Source organism: Schistocerca piceifrons, chromosome 2 (genome assembly GCF_021461385.2).
Source record: "Schistocerca piceifrons isolate TAMUIC-IGC-003096 chromosome 2, iqSchPice1.1, whole genome shotgun sequence".
Taxonomy (NCBI): domain Eukaryota; kingdom Metazoa; phylum Arthropoda; class Insecta; order Orthoptera; family Acrididae; genus Schistocerca; species Schistocerca piceifrons.
Genome location: NC_060139.1, coordinates 1103608626 through 1103626646, shown reverse-complemented (window position 1 = coordinate 1103626646; position 18021 = coordinate 1103608626). Strand labels below are relative to the sequence as shown.

At 47.7% G+C, this 18021-nt stretch overlaps 1 protein-coding gene across 1 annotated transcript in view; it reads left to right on the top strand.

Annotated features, from left to right (window-relative positions):
• LOC124777979 (caskin-2) overlaps positions 1–18021 on the top strand; it is a 1020751-nt gene that overhangs the window by 190369 nt on the left and 812361 nt on the right. The window lies entirely within an intron of this gene.

Sequence of the window (18021 nt, the reverse complement as noted above, 5' to 3'; positions counted from 1 at the left end):
TCGTTAGAAGAACACTAGGAAAATGCAGTCAGCCTACAAAGGAGACTGCTTACGAAATATTCGTAGAAATCCGCCCTGCAATACTGCGCACATGTATGAGACCAGAAGCAAGTGGGACTATTGAAAGTGTACAAAGAAGAGCCCGTCTCTAATGACCTCGTTGTCGACGGGACGTTAAACACTAACCACCACCACCACCACCAAAGAAGAGCACCACGGATGGTGACAGGTTTGTTTGAGCCACGTGAGAGAGTAACGCAGTTGCTGAGAAGCCGCGTGTAAGTGGAACCAGACGATGCCGAGGAAGCCTGCGTAGCAAATTGTGAACACCAGCTTTAACTGAGGAACAGACGACAACGTCCTACGAATTGGTCCTACAGTGATTGAGAACGCTCTGAAGGTAGTAGTCTTCTCGTAATCAGTGCGCTGAAGGAAGGAGAAGAAGGCCTAACGATTATCAGGCCTACAACGGGAACTACCGCGTTTACGAGGCATTTGGCAGTAGTATATAAATATATTGTACACTGCGTAATGTATTGCCAACAAATATTTTGGGGTAGGTGCCAATGAACTTGTTAGGGGCTCTTATATCGAGTAGCGAAGACTCGAACATTTCGCCGTCACGCTCTGATATGCGTTTCTGCGGCAGCGTACTGACTACTGGTTATCTGCTGGTTTTCGTAGAATCTATGTTTAACAAATGGCGTGACTTGCACCATAAAGTGGAGGGCACAACGGAACGAACCTTTATTTAGCACGAGTGTATTTTTGGAATAGAGCATAGGTTTACCGAGTAGGGAAGGGGATTGACTTTGTCTTCATCGGAAGAAAGGAAGGCGAGGCATCAGCGTTCAACGGACCATAGGCACCGGCGCCGGCGCCGGCTGATGGCAGACGCGTGCGCCCGAATGCGCTGCTGCGTCACAGTGACGGCCAATTTTCCGTGTGCTCGCTGTTTTAGCACAGGGTTTGGCCGGCTAATGGATATTGATTACGGAAGTTTCCATCAATCGAGTGATTAAAGCGCCTCCGAAGAAAGGCCGTGGCGTGCGGGAGGCGCGATCAAAGTTGTCGGCGGAAGGAAGCTGCAGCCATTAGGGGCGGGGTGGGGCGGGGCGGGGTGGGGCGCTGCCTCTGTGTGCAGGGCGCGGCTGCCCACGTGGCCCGCAGCTCTCTTATATGTCTGGCTGGTCGGAGGGGACCGAACAGCGAGCTCGTCGGTTCCATCGTATTAGGGAAAGATGGGGAACGAAATCGTCTGTGCCCTTTCAAATGAACCGTCCCGGCATTTGCCTCAAGCGATTTAAGGAAACCGTGGAAAACGTAAATCAGGAGGGCCGGACGCGGGTCTGAACCCTAGTCCTACCGAATGCGAGTCCAGTGTGCTAACCACTGCGCCAGCTTGCTCGATTTTGTATGTTTACACTGACGTATCCACACTTCCTCTGTCCGTCTTAATTCAAAAATGGCTCTGAGCACTATGGGACTTAACTTCTATGGTCATCAGTCCCCTAGAACTTAGAACTACTTAAACCTAACTAACCTAAGGACATCACACAACACCCAGCCATCACGAGGCAGAGAAAATCCCTGACCCCGCCGGGAATCGAACCCGGGAACCCGGGCGTGAGAAGCGAGAACGCCACCGCACGACCACGAGATGCGGGCCCGTCTTAATTACATTCTGTCACTTCCGGTAACACTAGAAATGACAAGTTTTCTTATTGTATCTTTAACGAGCGAAAATAACCGTGTCGAGGGTAATAACTGATAATTATAAGGCTCTCGCGGGAAGAGTCCAGGGTCCGTCACGATAGAGGCGAACAGATGAATATAATGCGATTGAATAGCTAATGCTACTGAACATCTGCATCTACATCGCACTCCGCGAGCCACCTAACGGTGTGTGACGGATGGTACTTTCACACTGAAAGTTTTCCAGCAGCCTTCGAGCCGACACTGCCCACTGACATGTGTCGGAATAGCGTGTAGCGAGCAAAACTGTGGTGACGTTCCGCTTCGTAGGAATGGAGCACCGACGAGACCTTTGCAGGTGTCTACTCACAGGCCGGTGGTTTGCTGGCGCCCGATAGCATCCCATCAGGATGTGGTGAGGCGAACTTGCCGGTGGAGACATAGTGCGAGTTTACTGTCGTCAGGGAAGACATCGAACACGACGGGGTGCACGTGGACCGCATTTACGTTCACGTAGTCCACAGGTGTCGAGGTGCCTCCCATTACTGGAGCAGCCGCCGTGCGAGTCCAGGCGAAAGTGCCTCGCAGCGCAACAGCACTGCCCTGCCGGCGTACTGCGAGTTTGGAGCATCCGTTGGCGTCTCCGGCGACGGCCGTGCACCTGGTCTGGCAACGGTGCCCTCCAGGCACCCACAGTGAAGGTCCAGAGCGCGCTACCCGGGGTAACGATACTGCCGCACGTAAGCGGCACTCTCATAAAGTGTTCGTTTAGATCGGCTGGCTCAGTTTGCAGAGTGGATGACGTGCCAGCTGGACGAAAACCACCGTCTCCACACTGTGAGGTAGTGCTTCCACGTCGAGCTGACCCCCAGCTCAACGGAGACACGACAAACAGAATCACAGGTATTCGTGAGTGTCAACCCTCTCTGGATGGATACATCTAATGTAGCTTCCACATCGAAAGTGACGGTTTGTCGTCAGATATAGGGTTCTCGCATTATTGGGCGCTTCTTCATTCACGTAACACTGGCGACAGGCTGTTATATGCTGTCGCTGTTGTCTGGAGACGGGACATTTCCAGATGCCTTCCTGCGCGGTGGTGCGCACCTCATTACAGGCTACGTGTCCCGCCATTCCTCGGTACCAGTTTCCCCAGAGACGGATAAACTGTACAAGTCTGGATTTAAATCCACCAGCTTTCTAGTAGTGGGGTACATATGGAGGCAGCTGTGTATGAGGCGATCACAAACCTTGCACACCTCAGGGAGCGTATCGTCGATGTCTGTGCTGTTATTCCAGGTGTTGAGTTAAGTGTATCACATATAGGTGAAGCCAATAACTACGTTCGTGTGTTATCGAAACTATTTGTCTATTTCTGTACAAAAGGTGTCATAGCTCGAGTGTTAATAAAGTTACACTACCCTGAAAGACGCCTTTCTTTTTGTCCTGTAATTCTCTGCCTGTTTGACATGTCACATGACACCTTCCCCACTTGAAAATTACGACTACATCCGTTATGGCGACTTCAAAAATTGCTGAAATGTTAATAACATACACTCACAAGTTCTCCGCCCCCCCCCCCCCCCGCCCTCCCCGTCTCCTCCTCTCCCATCAGAAACTACTTGACCTTAAATGTTTTTGTTTTAGAAGAGTGAATGCGCACCTCCAGACTGTTGCTGCTATTCCTATATTACATTTTGAAGACAGACAATGTCAGATCGAAAAACCTAACGATTTTAAATGTGTTCTGTGATTCGTCTAAAGTAATTAAAACAGAATTCGCATATTTTATCCCCATGAAGTATGGTATTTCCGAACAGTTTCTGAAAACTCGGCCATTTTATTGCGCGTGCAATTTTTTTCAGAGATACTTTAGTAGCAGCCCTGAATTTATCGACTGTGTTATTTTGCCCCATTTTGGGTCGTATTCGTGTTGCGAAGATCTTAAAAAGGCTTTCCAGCGCCGGGTTGCTACCTAATTGCCGAATGAGCAGCAGTCGGTGCCCCTGTGTCTTTCGAAACGGTAGCAGCCATCCTGGTGAAACGCGACGAACGGCGAGAGAGGCCGGCGGGCCGGCTGCCAGCTCCCTGCTGCTGCCTCGCCTGGAATGTTCGCTGCGGAGCTCCCACAGTGCCGGCGTGTGTAGAGTGCCTGCTGTCAATATCGTGGGCGGTGAGACGTTAAACCTGCAAACAGAAACGACGCGTCAAGTTGTCCGGAGAAGGAATTATCCCAAATTTCGGCTGTTATAATACAGTGAGGACAGTTCGGTGACACTTAGGAGCTGCAAATAAGCTTCGAAACTGACCAGAAAATTGGAGGTCGTAAAATATAAAAATCGTAATGAAGGAGTTGTAATTTTGTTTCAAAATTGCTCCGCATCGAGGAAAAGAAAGATAAAGGTTTAGCGCACTGTCGGCGACGAGGTCACTAGACAAAGCTCCGGAGCAGGTCGTCGGGCAGGGAACCCGCCGCGTTCTTCTCAGAGGGAGCCTCCACAGCGATTTAGCGAAACCACGGACGGCAGGGATGGGACCGGTGTCCAGCCGGTGTTTGTGGGTGAGCGGCGCTCGGTGCCGGCCTCATACTGACGCCTGATACGAGCCTTCCAGCGGTCGAAGCAAATCGTCCCTGGACCTGCAGCTGCTGACGTATAGGTCCGTGCTAGTTTCCAGAGGTATATCGCGCTATTGCCACGAAGACGACGACGACACACGCTTTGGGTTTTCTCGCTCGTGGAACTCAGCACCGTCAATTCCACGGGACTTGGGGTGAAAGCTGACAGCCACATCTTCCCGACATCGCCCCATATTCTTCGAAATGCCGCCGTTGCTTGAAACCGAGTTCACCGTCGCGAGACTACACTCTGGGAGGCTGCAGCGGTCTCACACTCTACCAAAGGCGGGCCCTGCCACAGCTCTGGACGAATCTGGCTACCGAGTCAGGTAGCGCTCTCGCTCTTACCGAAATCAAATCGACACCAGCGCACGTCATCGACAACTTCTTCACCTTCGATTGTTGAAAAATGTCCAACTCGTGTAGTTAAAGGCTGTAAGTGAGTGGGAAAAATAAAATGTTGTACTAAAGTTCTGTTACAATGTAATAAATAGCTCGAAAAAGGAATATTCCGAAAGTTAGTAATTTTTCTTTCTTTTCTGTGTGTGCCTGTGGACGGCTCAACGCTTCTGCTTTTGGGTGGGTGGACAAAATAAAAGATCTTTCCGACCTACCGAGGACTTGCGTAATCGCTTCCACTCTGAACTGAAGTGTCGCTGTGGGAAAATGTGTAAGGGTCAGAAAAATGAAAACGAGACGGATGGAAAGAAGTAAGTAAACTGTTTATCATTTGAAAAGTAATCGCCATAAATGTTAATACATTTGTGCCACGATGAAACAGTATGTTGTATACATTTATCGAAAAATGACATTTTGTTGCCAGCTTGTTTCGACTATGCTGATGAAGTTTCTCTGCGAGCCCTTACACATCCTGCGTGCAGTCTCGATCTCTTCGCATACGATTTCCGAATTTTTGGAGCCCTGAAGAGAGACATCCTCGGTCCTCCATTTGCTTAGAACGAAGAGGTCCACACCTAGGTACAATCGTGGTTCCGTAAGCAACCGCAAATATATTTCCACGAAGGCATTTGCCATCTTGGCTGACAGGAGATAAATGCATTAACGGATATGACAACTACTTCTCATACTGTATAATAGACTTTTTTTCCATGCGCCTCGTTTTTATTTGACTGCCCCTTACATAAAGGCGTAACTGGCAAGGCAATAAAAGGACGGGTTAAAGAACACGAACAGACACGCGCTTAAAGCAAAGTGTGCTATCTGCAATAGGGGAACATCGAGGGGAATGTCGCCACGATACGGTCTTTAGCGGCACACGAGTGCTAGCCCAGAATGCAACAATTAATAGAAGGAAAGTCATAAGTAGGAGATCAAAGTCATGGAGCTTTCTGGGTTCGTGACTTCCCACCATCGAGGAAGTAATTACCCAACCGCGATTTACGAGGTGTACGAACTACCGTGACCTTACGTAATATTTTGGTAAGCATTCCCCGCCTCCCTTCCAGACCGGCTATCACGACCTACCCGACGCGAATAGTCCACGAGTAGTAGGCCGGAAAAGTTCACCAATGGTTCAAATGGCTCTGAGCACTATGAGACTTAACGTCTGTGGTCATCAGTCCCCTAGAACTTAGAACTGCTTAAACCTAACTAACCTAAGGACATCACACACATCCATGCCCGAGGCAGGATTCGAACCTGCGACCGTAGCAGTCGCGCGGTTCCGGACTGAGCGCCTAGAACCTCTCGGCCACCACGGCCGGCTTTCACCAATAACAACACTTCTTTGGAAGAAGAATACGAGAACATCATTTTATCAGTCAACACGACGTGCTTTTCGACAGTGTTCACCCAAAGGGGATACTGAAGAACTGCTGAAGGCAGTGCCAGCAGAAGGGTGGAAACGTTTGTTGTTGGAGGCGTCTGGATAGAAAGCACGACACGGCGTAATGAGCCAGAAGGTTGTCGCTACAGCGGCGTCGGCCGCGAAAGCCTGCAGAGCTGTGTACTTCACGGCCATTCCTGGTGCAGCACGCAGAGCACACGGTCGTGGAACGCGCCCGGCTGCCCCCGCACTGCCTCCGCTCCCACACAGAAATTACCCGGCACCAAATGCACGTGCTCACCGCGACCCGCTTTCGACCTGTACCCTGCACTGGTAGTCACGTGACGATGCAATATTCCGACACTACAGCGACGTGGAGAGAGTGGTTAGTGGCGACGGCGTCTGTGTAGCACACGGTTCCGCTAGTGACCGGAAGCCACATCGCGATGGCCGCTACCGTTCTGCAAGAGATAAGAGGATCAGGAGCTGGCATACAGCTACCGAAGTGTCCTTTCGTTGACTATCGGTTGCAACTGTTACCTCGCACTGTGCGCGGCAGTGGTTGCATGTCACCTTACCTGCACTGACAGCTTTATCTCCTTCAGATATTTTCGGCCATCCACGTAGCCTCGATCTCGGTTTCCACGTGCTACGAGATTGGCACGAGTCGTGTGCCTAGTGTGTGCTGGGTTACCTGGTCACGTACCTGATCAGGATGACAATGATGATGGTTAGGTTAAATAGTTGACGAGGGAAGTAGCAGACGAGGCGAGGCGCCAGTGAAAGCGGTATAGCCTGGGCTTCCTTCGAAATGACGTAACCAACCAATTTTACAGGGACCTACAGTGTAACGTGGATTCTGAAACACGTTAGAATTTTCGTACGAACTAACGGCAGCCAGAAAAAAACATTGCCGTAAGTGACCGAAAAACCTCAGAAGCGAGTTAACACTGACCCCAGATACCAAGTTTGTGACCTGGTAACGTACGCAGTAACCCTTATCGTGTGAATAACTTTAGAACGAGGATGACAGCAAAAATCGTACTGATTGAGAGGAACGCTACTAGAACGGAGATGAGTCGGTATGTGAGTAACAGTGCTGCTCGTTTAACTTGAATTTGTGCACCTTACCAAAAACCGCCACCTCGGCGTCGGGGACCTCTGTCGGTTACGTCTTTTTCCCTAAAGACTGCCCGACGTCTTTCGTGCCTTGCGCTCTATCTCTCGTAAATAACGCCAGACTAAGACCACCGACAACTGCATTAGGATAGGAAGCAGCTAGTACTGGATCTGCCATCTCCCATACCAAGTGTGTTTGTAAATATACGTTTGTCAATATCCTTGCGTTGCCACGGATGACCACGGAACGAAGTAAGAGCACGGCGTTGGTGCTGACGTGACTTAGCCTACCGACTGGCAGCACGGGACGGGTAAGGCAAATAAAATTGGCCCGGAGAACAGAGTTCCAGGGTACAAAGAAACACAGTACAGGGAAGGAAATACAGATGACCAGCACATTGCTGGAGGCGGATCGGAGCTGCACGGCTGGATTTGCTGCAGGCTCGTCCGAAATATTGTGCTGCAGTTGCTGAAGTTGAGGTACGCTTTAGACTTGACGCCTCCTGACACACTGACAGATGAGGTGAGCAGGGTGCTCAGCTGGGGCCGCGATCACACAGGCCTCTGCTAACAGCTCCGTCAGCCGTGAAGACCGCCTAAATGTGCTCCACGGTTCGGCCTCGGCCGGCTGCTCCGTCCTGTTGGCAGTTCCTGTAGGTCTGTCCCCCCACCGTTAATGCCGCCACTCGCCTGGCCCGGTTTCATTTGTCCCACCCTGCGTTAACAACTGCCATATGTCCTTCCTGCACAGAACGTATATAGAGTCCCGAAATACAACGCAGGTTATCTGTGCTATCTATAAACTATTACTGAAAGTGGATGCTTGTTGCAGATAGATGTTTTAGACCATTAGCCACAGTTTTTAACAGTAGTTGCTATATGTATCCTGACCACAAGGAAACACAGTGATGAGCAAGAAAGTAACCACCACTGAACCCAGCAAGAGTGAATAGCTCGTAATGATGTCGGGGCATGTGACGTGGCAAGCAGAGCACGAGGACAAGCTGAAAAGTACTGCCTCCAGACTAACATTCTATTTCTTTATTCTTCGTGTCTACATATTTGCAATCCACTGCAGCTGGAAGCCTCGAATTGTAGCGTATAACGTGTTGGCGAGTAACGTAACTCTGTCGGTGCACGAGCGGCAGGGTGCCGTAATAGAGTTTCAGGTCTGGAGAGCTGGCCCACACCTAGCAACATCTCCTCCAGCACGACACACGAGCGCTGCCAGCCGACGCCACGGGTTCTCTGTCATCGATCGCCCGCCCGCCGTCTTGGCCCCGTCTGATTTTCGTCTGTTTCGAAAAGTTAAGGAACGTCTTCGAGGACTTTACTTTGATAGTGATACTTCATGTAGGAGTATCATATAGTTAATCAAACGCAGCGGGCGTTTCAGTGGGTCCCGCCCCTTACCTCAGTGGCTGTCCGTCATTGACTACCGCTAGTGTCTTCCGCTTCCAGACGGGAATGCCAGTTCCGCGAGCCGCCGCGTCAAAGCGGAAAACGCTTGCCGCTGCCGCACGCCGCGCTGTAGTGGCAAGCGGCCTTCGAAGGCCGGTTCCCACTAGGGCTGCCGTGCGTCAAAACCTCGCGGCAGTGGGAAACGCCGTCAGCGGCGCGGCGGGGTCTGCGTTGCGGTTTGCCCATGTCGAACTGCTGTCGCTGCCGCGTGCCGCGCTCCAGGTCCGCGCCGCCAATCAGAGAACGCGCTGAGCGTGACGTCAGGTACGGAACCCCGGGCCACACGACCTTTCGCCGAACCTCTGGCGCGGACGCGGCGGCAGCTATGAAATACTTATCATCCGATTCCAAGGAAACTATTCGGTGGAAAAATTTGATTCTTGTGCATGTTACAGCCAAATATCTTCTCTCGATAAAGGACCGAATTTCTTTTCATTATTTGTCGTGGTTACTTGCTGTATCGCATTTACATAAACCTTTACACGCAATTTTAATGAGTGTGCAGAGGTAAAAACACATTGCGTGGACTTTGCGTACAGTTCATTTTAGGTAATACATTATTGCGTATGAAATTTAGCCAACATATCGAAATTGTTTTTAAAGCTGAGAGCAGAACGATAGCTATCACCGTTCTCGAGATATTGAATGATTTGTCGGCGGACGGGCTGTGCGGTGACCGCGCGCGGGTTGCTCGCGACGCGACCGGTACTTCGTCCTGCTCGTCGTAAACCATGTGGTTGTGTCAGCTGCAAATTTCGTAAACGGTTCAAGAAATCAAACGTGTTCTTTTGCAAACGATAACTTGTAAAAAGTCATGTATTCCGTCATATGATAAATATCAAAAATCTATTTATCTACCGAGATATGAAAGTAACTACAGTTTTTCAAAAGGGACAGATGAATTTTTTTTTAACGGCGTTTAATTACATGTGGTATGAGAAGTTAAACCGAAACTAATTTGCTGGTGTGTTATAAGATGTAATTTACTAATTATCTACAGCTATTGATTATTCCCTTTGGTAAGTAACAAACGTTTTTTTTGAACCAGTGTACATTATTGGTTCAAGACGCATTTCGCCTTTTACTTTAAGGCATCTTCGGTGGAATCTAGAATGATTCAGTTTTGTTTTGATGTGTGATACTTGCAGATTATAAAACAGTTCACTTCTTTTTTTACGTGAATAACTGATTACTTACAGTGAATCGAGTTTTTGGCGGACATATACATTTCCCCTCACCTGGTCTCATACTGGAGGTTGAACTAAAACTTAGATTATGGAACATAAGCACATTTTCATGTTTGCTCTTTTTTCTTGTGTCACTAGCTGTAGACATTTTACCGAAAACTTTGGTTTGAAGTCCTAACTACAATGTGTTCACCTTATGTCCCTTCCTGTTTGGTTTGTTTATGTACATGGTGCCAACATAAAGAATTATACGCTGAAAACTAACATTTGTTTATTTCTGTTCTCCTTATATTGTATATGTGTGTGGCTAGCTAGTGATAGTTATAGAAAGTTGAAAGTGACTGCAGTAGTTGTCAGACAGTGGTTGAAAGATTTGGTGTTCAGCTGATTTCAGTTTTGGTTTAAATGTTTTGTGGAGGAGTGCATGGAAGAGTAAATTCACTGCTTACATTAATAGATAAAATAGTAGAATAGCATTTCAGCAGATGATTATTATCAGAATACTGTCACGCAACTCTTTGATGCCTCATAATATGTCCTGTCAACAAACCCCTCTTGTAGTCAAAGTTGTGTCATAATTTCCTCTTCCTCCTCTATTTAATTCTGTACCTCTTCTTTAGTCACACGATCCTCGTATCTAATCTTCAGGATTCTTATTGATCAGCACGTTTTGAAAGCGTCCATTGTATTCTTGAGAGAACTGTTCATCATCCACGTTTCACTTACATACAAGGCTGCACTCCACACAAATACCTTTGTAAAATAGTACCCAACCATTAGAATTTATATTCGATGTGAACAAATTTTCTTTTTCAGAACGCTTTTCTTACTATTGATTCTTCATTTTATATCCTCTCTACTTCTGCCTTCTCAGTTACTGCTTCCCTTTCAAGTCATTGAAGTCTTAGAAATGCAGTTTGGTTTCTGTACAAGTTGTAGATAGTCTTGTGTCCCCGTGTTTTATCGATGACATCTCCAGAGCTTCAAAGAATATTTTAATTAAGATTGTCAAAACCTTTCTCTAAACATGCAAATGCTATAAACATAGTTTCGCAGTTCTTCAGTCTGTCTACTTAGCTAATTGGTAGGATCAGTATTTCCTTGCGTGTTCAGACATTTCAGAAGAATGTAACATTGCGCTTATGTTAGTTTGTACAGCCCCTCCCCCTCTCCTCTGTGCATATTCCTTCCACTTTCTAGCCTTCTCTTATTTTCTTTCTTCTGGCTTGCGAAATGAGTTCTTGACAGTTGCTTCTCCTTTGAGCAAAGTTTCCTTTCTTCTTTCTCATTTTCATTCTCCTATGTTTTCCAAGTGCAAAATTGCGTTGCGATTTTGGACTTTCTGTCAACGTCATATTTAGACATTTCTATGTCCCATGGCCTACTTTATTTGCTGCATTTTTATATTTTTCCCCATTGTCATATTTAATATATCACATTTTATCTAACGATTTCTACTGTACTTTCTTCCTGTTCACAAACTCTGCTGCATTTACCACTTCTTCTGTCAAAGATATCCATTCGTCTTCTAGTGGATTCCTTCCTCAGTTTCAATCAGTCGTTGCATTACGGTAACTTTAAGATTATCGAAAAACTGTGGGTCTTGACTTATTCAAGTTACACCTCCTTAATTTGCTACCATTTATTGTCTCTTTAGTTGTAAACTGCAACTCGTAACCAATAAATTATTGTAGATTTGCGTCTGCACCGGGAATGTCTTCCAATTTAAAATCTGGTTTCGAAAACTCTGTTCCAAATATATATTATTCTTTCGTGGTTCTTTAGCAAGGCGCTGGCGATGATTACATTATGCTCTGTGGGAAATTCTATCAGGTGGCTTCCACTTTCATCCCTTCCCCCTAGCCTTTGTGTTCTTACTGTTTTCGTGTACCTGCTCCCGTATCACATTTTAAATTTTTGTCTCGCCTATCTATCTGAATAATCTCTTTTATCGTACATTGTTTCAATGTGTTTCAAGATAGTGAACAATCGTGAACGGTAGTCACGGAATCTGTTTATGGTGAAATGAGAAGACACGAATAATGAAATATGTGAAAGAGTACATCGTACAGAAAATGAAATATTGGTATGTCTTCACCCAACTTCGTCTTTTCTTCCTGTAGGTGTAAGATATAGTTATTCAAACACACCGGTCGTTTCGGTGGGTCCCGCCCCTTACCTCAGTGGCTGTCCGTCATTGGCCACCGCTAGCGTCTGCCGCTTCCAGGTGGGAACGCCAGTTCCGCGAGCCGCCGCGTCAAAGTGGAAAACGCTTGCCGCTGCCGCTGCCGCTGCCGCACGCCGAGCTGTGGTGGCAGCCGGCCTTTGACGCGGCCACCGGCGCAGCAGCAGGCGAGCGTCCGCGGGCAGCGCAGCCGCCGCTGTCGCAGCGACCCTCTCAATTTGTCTGACGCCTATTCGCCTCCCTATCGAGTTCCGTTTACGTCCCCATCCTCTGATCACACACTGAGCAGCATTCGAGTTTCAATCCTGGCACAGTGAGAAAAACTGTTACTGTACGCCTTATATGCCATTTCGTTGGATGGCATTCCTCGTATAGGTAGACCGTTTGGTGACGTTTGCAGTACGCCAACTTCCCGCCTCAGTCGACGCCCTCTTGGCCCTCTACTGCATTCGCTCTCGTGCCGCGCAGCGACGTTCAGCTCCATCGAGATTCGAGGTGTTTTCAGGTTAATGTACTTTAATTAAGGGAGTGAAAATTTATTTCTCATCTTTACATGGCGCAAGATGCCAGGATACAAATCGATATATTGTCTCGATAATTTAACTGTTGAATGTTCGCGAGCTGCTTAGCATTTTATGTCATCTAGAATTTCCACATTACGGTACTTACATTTCCGAATGCAGTCCGTACCGAAATACGGAGTCCGCCAGAAAAATATATACAGTCTTTCTCAGGTTGTATCGAGATATCGATACTATCGTTCGATTTGAGTTACGAGTGTGATGTAGTATGGTCCTTGACTCAACAGATGTTAGTAATTTCATCTCGGTATTGAGAAAATAAGAGGGCTGGAGCACACTTGAAATTCCAGCAACGAAAATGTATTGTGAAGTGGTTTTTCAAGTTCCATAATGCCGTTGAAGTGCAACGTCAGTGGAGGCGGTAGTTTGAAACAGGGCCGCGAACCCGCCTACAATTAAAGGCATCATTGACAAGTTTGAATTGCACGGAACGATTTGTGATATTCACAAAGGAAGATCAGAAGACAGCGTCAGCTACAAGTCCTTCTTCATCGGCTCTCGTGTTCGAAACGGTTGCTAATGCTCCACACAAGTCTGCTACTCAATGTGCACGTGAAGTCGGGGTTAGCAGAACAAGTGTACGAAGAGCTATGAAAGCTGCAAAATGGAAAGCTTACATTCCACGATTACTGCACGCGATTAATGATGACGATCCTGATCGACGAATGCAATTTTGCGAATGGTATCAGCAAATGGTAACTGATGACGAACAATTAGTGACGAAGGTAGTCTGGAGTGACGAGGTACAATTTAAACTTAATGAAACACTGAATCGGCATACAGTGTTTACTGGGCACCGGGAAATCAGCATGTTTGTGTGGACAGAGCTGTCAATCTACCAGGGGTTCACGTGTGTTGTGGACTCTCATCTAGGGGCTTAGTAGGATCCCTTTTCTTTGATGCTACCGCCGGCCGCGGTGGTCTAGCGGTTCTAGGCGCTCAGTCCGGAACCGCGCGACTGCTACGGTCGTAGGTTCGAATCCTGCCTCGCGCATGGATGTGTGTGATGTCCTTAGGATAGTTAGGTTTAAGTAGTTCTAAGTTCTAGGGGACTGATGTTAAGTCCCATAGTGCTCAGAGCCATTTGAACCATTTTGATGCTACCGTCACTGGAGCAGTGTACCTGGATATGTTACCTACGTCAATGTTGCCAGGTATACGTGCGCTTTATGGAGCTGTCGAAGAGGGGCGCCACCATACTGCCTACCACCTAGCCGTACGAGCTTTCCCAGATGACAATTTTCGGGGGCATCGGATTGGACGAAGAGGGCCGATCGAGCTTCCCCCGCAGTCATCAAATCTGATACCTGTGGACTTTTACTTGTGGAGAACTGGCTATGGTTCAAATGGCTCTGAGCACTATGGGACTCAACTGCTGAGGTCATTAGTCCCCTAGAACTTAGAACTAGTTAAACCTAACTAACCTAAGGACATCACAAACATCCATGCCCGAGGCAGGATTCGAACCTGCGACCGTAGCGGTCTTGCGGTTCCAGACTGCAGCACCTTTAACCGCACGACCACTTCGGCCGGCTTGTGGAGAACTGTGAAAGATAACGTCTATCGACGTAAGCGACGCACGCTGGAGAAACTTGGCCAGGAGATTACAGCGACGTGTGCAGCCATCTCCACTGTAACACTGACTCACGTAGTTGCGGCGACCGCTCGTTCTTCTGTTACGTGTGTAGCCGCCAACGGTGAACATTTTCAACATTTAAAGTAACCGTGTGCTATACTGAAGGTTGTAGAACATGTGTGTTCAATTATTAAATGTAAAATAAACACATAAGTAATACTTTTCGTTCCTTAAAGTGTGTATACATTCTTCTGGCGGATTCATATTCATTAATTTTAGTGGTCAGTTATATAAGAGATTAATTTTTGGAATAATTGATTAAGTAATTTGCATAGTCGGTTTCCCCGTTTGCGTAAAGTGTCGGTGGGTTGGTGTCATTCCTAGCAGTGCCTCGCGTCTGTCTTCGCTGTATTAGGAACCGCAGTATGCTGTCGTTTGCTTTGCGATGTTTAAACATTGCATAGCGGAAGCTGATCCACTGAACTCAAGTCTTTCTCCGATGACACCTTGTTAAGCGCTTTTAAAAAATCTGTTGTTTTAAAACGAAACGTCGAAATTTCCACCTGCATCAGTTGTTGTTTTTGTTGTTTGCAGCTCCCTTTGCCAGTCCGTCATCTGCATGCCCGTTGTAGCCAACTACGCCCATCCGCGCCTGATTACCGTATTCGAGGCCTGGTCTTACTCTGCAGTCTGTCGTCGCCTCGGTTCGCCGCGTCACTAAATCAACTATCCTTCGTTGCCTGACAATGTGTCATATCAACCTGCACCTTGCACCTTTCTTTACTCAAGTTGCGCCATAAATTTCGCTTGTGCCCATTGTAGTTGAGTTCCTCTTCATTAGGTATACGAACTAGCCATCGACATGCTTCAGTACCATTCAATTTCAAAAATTAATTTGTACTGTACCGTATATGATCCACATTTAACTCCTGTAAAGGGCTACACTCCAAATAAATACTTCCTTACACTAAATTTTACATTCTCTGATAAAAAATTCCTCTTTCTGAAAAACTTTTCTTCTTATGGCCAGTTCGCATTTAATAATTGTTCTCTGTACCTCTTCTGTCGTCGCTTATTTTGCTGCAGAAATAGTAAAGCTCGTCTGGTACATTTCCCAGTCGTTTTTACCCCAGCTTCAGCGGAGTTTTATCGATTGCATTCCAATACGGTCGTTCCATATTTATTGATATTCATGTTATAACATATTTTCAAGTCACTGTTCAACTGCTCTTCCATGTCAGTTTGTCGTCCCTGCTACTCGTGGGCGAGCATTAACGGCCTTATCTGTTCTCCTGAAAGTCAGTTCCCATTCCCGGTTTCTTCTCGGTTTCCTCTACTGCGTGTTCCAGGTACATACTGAATAACCCCTTCTCACTCCCTTCTCAGCCACTGCGTCCCTTAATGTCCGTACGGGTGGCACGTGACGACGGAACGCTGGCAGGCAGTGCGGCGACGCAGCAAGGCGGGGGCGGCCGACGAGGGCGTGCTGGGTCGATGCGTTCAGCGTGTGCTGTGACGTCACGGGCACGCCGGCCGAGCCGCCTCATTTGGGCGTGCGCCCCGTGCTGTCACCTCACCTTGCACAGTGCTACCAACCACCCCGCTGGAGACGGGCAATAAAACGTCGCCGGCTGGGCGATCGCCGCAGCTGCTCAGGGCTGTGCTGAAGGTCGGAAAAGGCAGCAGCGGCGCCTCCTTCGTCGAAACGCAATTTGCCATCCTACCCGACTAAACACTGTGGCGAGCGTAGGCCGGGGCGTCTGTAGCTCGGACGATGGTAAAGAGCGAGACGTCGCCATTCTTGGAGGCGGGAGTGCCGTGTGCAGGTCCACGATCCACTGCGCCGGAGGGAATGGTTCGCGGGCGCGCCGTTTCAGGAAGCGCGAGGATGTGGGTTCTACGATGACAGCGTTCTCACAGAGTTAACAGGCAGGTCACTGTGGGGGACTCGCTGACGAACTGAACAACTCGCACAACGTTACGGAGAAAAGAGGGAGCTAAGAGATCCTAAAGATAATAACGCCAAAAAACTGGCAACACGTCGGTAGTGGTCAGGGAGTGGATGAAGTGAAGATCGACATCACCGCCTTAATAGAGAAGGTAATGAAGGAAAACAACAGTGTAGACAAGGTCTGAAAATCTCCAGTTACTGAAAGGACAGTTCCCGTCACGTTTGCACGTATCCATTGTCTCCGGTGCAATCGGAGGCAGTGATGCTTCGAGTCGTCGAACGATATTAGATATTCGTTCCGCAGAACGACATTTAGGTTCGTGAAACGTTGTCTGATACTAGGATTTGCCCTGTCACTAGTCGTGACTTTAAACTCGAGCAAAGCGTTCTGTGTGTGGTAAATGCAAGGTTTCGTTCAGCTGGTGGTTCTGGGGTCCGAGGGCGGCGGCGGCGGCGACGGCGGGCCGCCTTCAGCGATGCCACACTCGCTGAAGAGCTCTGCCGAGGAACTCGGCACTTTCTGCACATTTCGCACTCCTCCCTCTCGTGTACCGAAACAACTCTTCTGAACAGTCTCTCTTTCTTGTACTGGCTCTGTTTTGTCGGGCGCCGTACCTTACACACGCAGTTAGCAGCAGTTCTGTATTACCCTGACTCGGGCAACGAGCTCGACATTCATCTTTTTTGCCATCGTTCTGCACAGCAGGGACTATTTCACAACTCGAGGTCCTCCTTTGTCGGAGACGGAAGGCGAGGCGCCGGCTGCACACCTCTCGCGTGCCTTTCTCGCGGCTACTCACAGATCCGTGGCCCGCTCTGTGGTGAGTGTGTGCTCGTCACGGGAGAACAACCGAGAGTTGGCGGCCCGGCCAAGCGACGGATGGACAGAAACGGAACGAGAGCTGCGACACACACTCGGCTGCGCGGGTGCCCCAGTGTAATCCTCGCTACTTACCGTACCAGCTGTGTGCTACTCCGCTTCGTCTCGCTGAATTTCTGCGCCGTGTCAGTACGGCTGTTAAATCTCGCTGCTCTCTGGAATTGACTCAGGAATGGACTTCCTCTGTCGAGAACTAGTTGCATTATGGCGTCGCTATGTCGACTTTTCTGAACCTTATTCTTTTCTTCGGCAATTCTTTTTTTCCGCCACGTCTTCTACTTTATAGTTTCCTCGAAGCCAGTCTGTCAATTTTCATATACGAGCAGTCTGAAATTTCTCACTAATGGCGAACTGTTCTGCGCGTCATGAACGCACAAACTCGTTGCTAGAGCTGCGGTTTAAGACAAATGCTATTCATCTACTATCTATTTCATATTTTTAGACGATATTTATTTATTTATGCATTTATTTTACCTGGCAAGATTAGGGCCTTCAGGCCCTCTCTTACACCTAACCAGGCATACTCAGATTGAACGAATTTCCGTTTGTACAGAACATTATGGACATACCACGTGTTATACAGTATTAATGTTAAAGAAAAAAATAGAGATTATAACAGTAGTACAAGGATAATTATAACAATCAAAAACATAATTATAACAATCAATAATAAGAATAATAATAGTAATCACTATGTATATGAAAGTAAACCTATTTTTCTTTTACGAATGTCAGTCCTAATGCTAGTTGGGAATTTTCTCGTTATGTTCTTGCAGCTTGTGAGTTATTCACATCGAGCAGAGACATAAGACGATATAATGGGGTGAAAGAGATATAGAAGAGGTAGCTAGGTTAGAGGAAGAGAAATAGAATGGTAAAATTCGAAGCTATGATGGAGAGGAGAAAGAAAGAGATGAGAGGGGCACAACAATGGTGGCTATACCATCCCTAATATGTAAGTCTTGAGTTCCCTCTTGCATGTT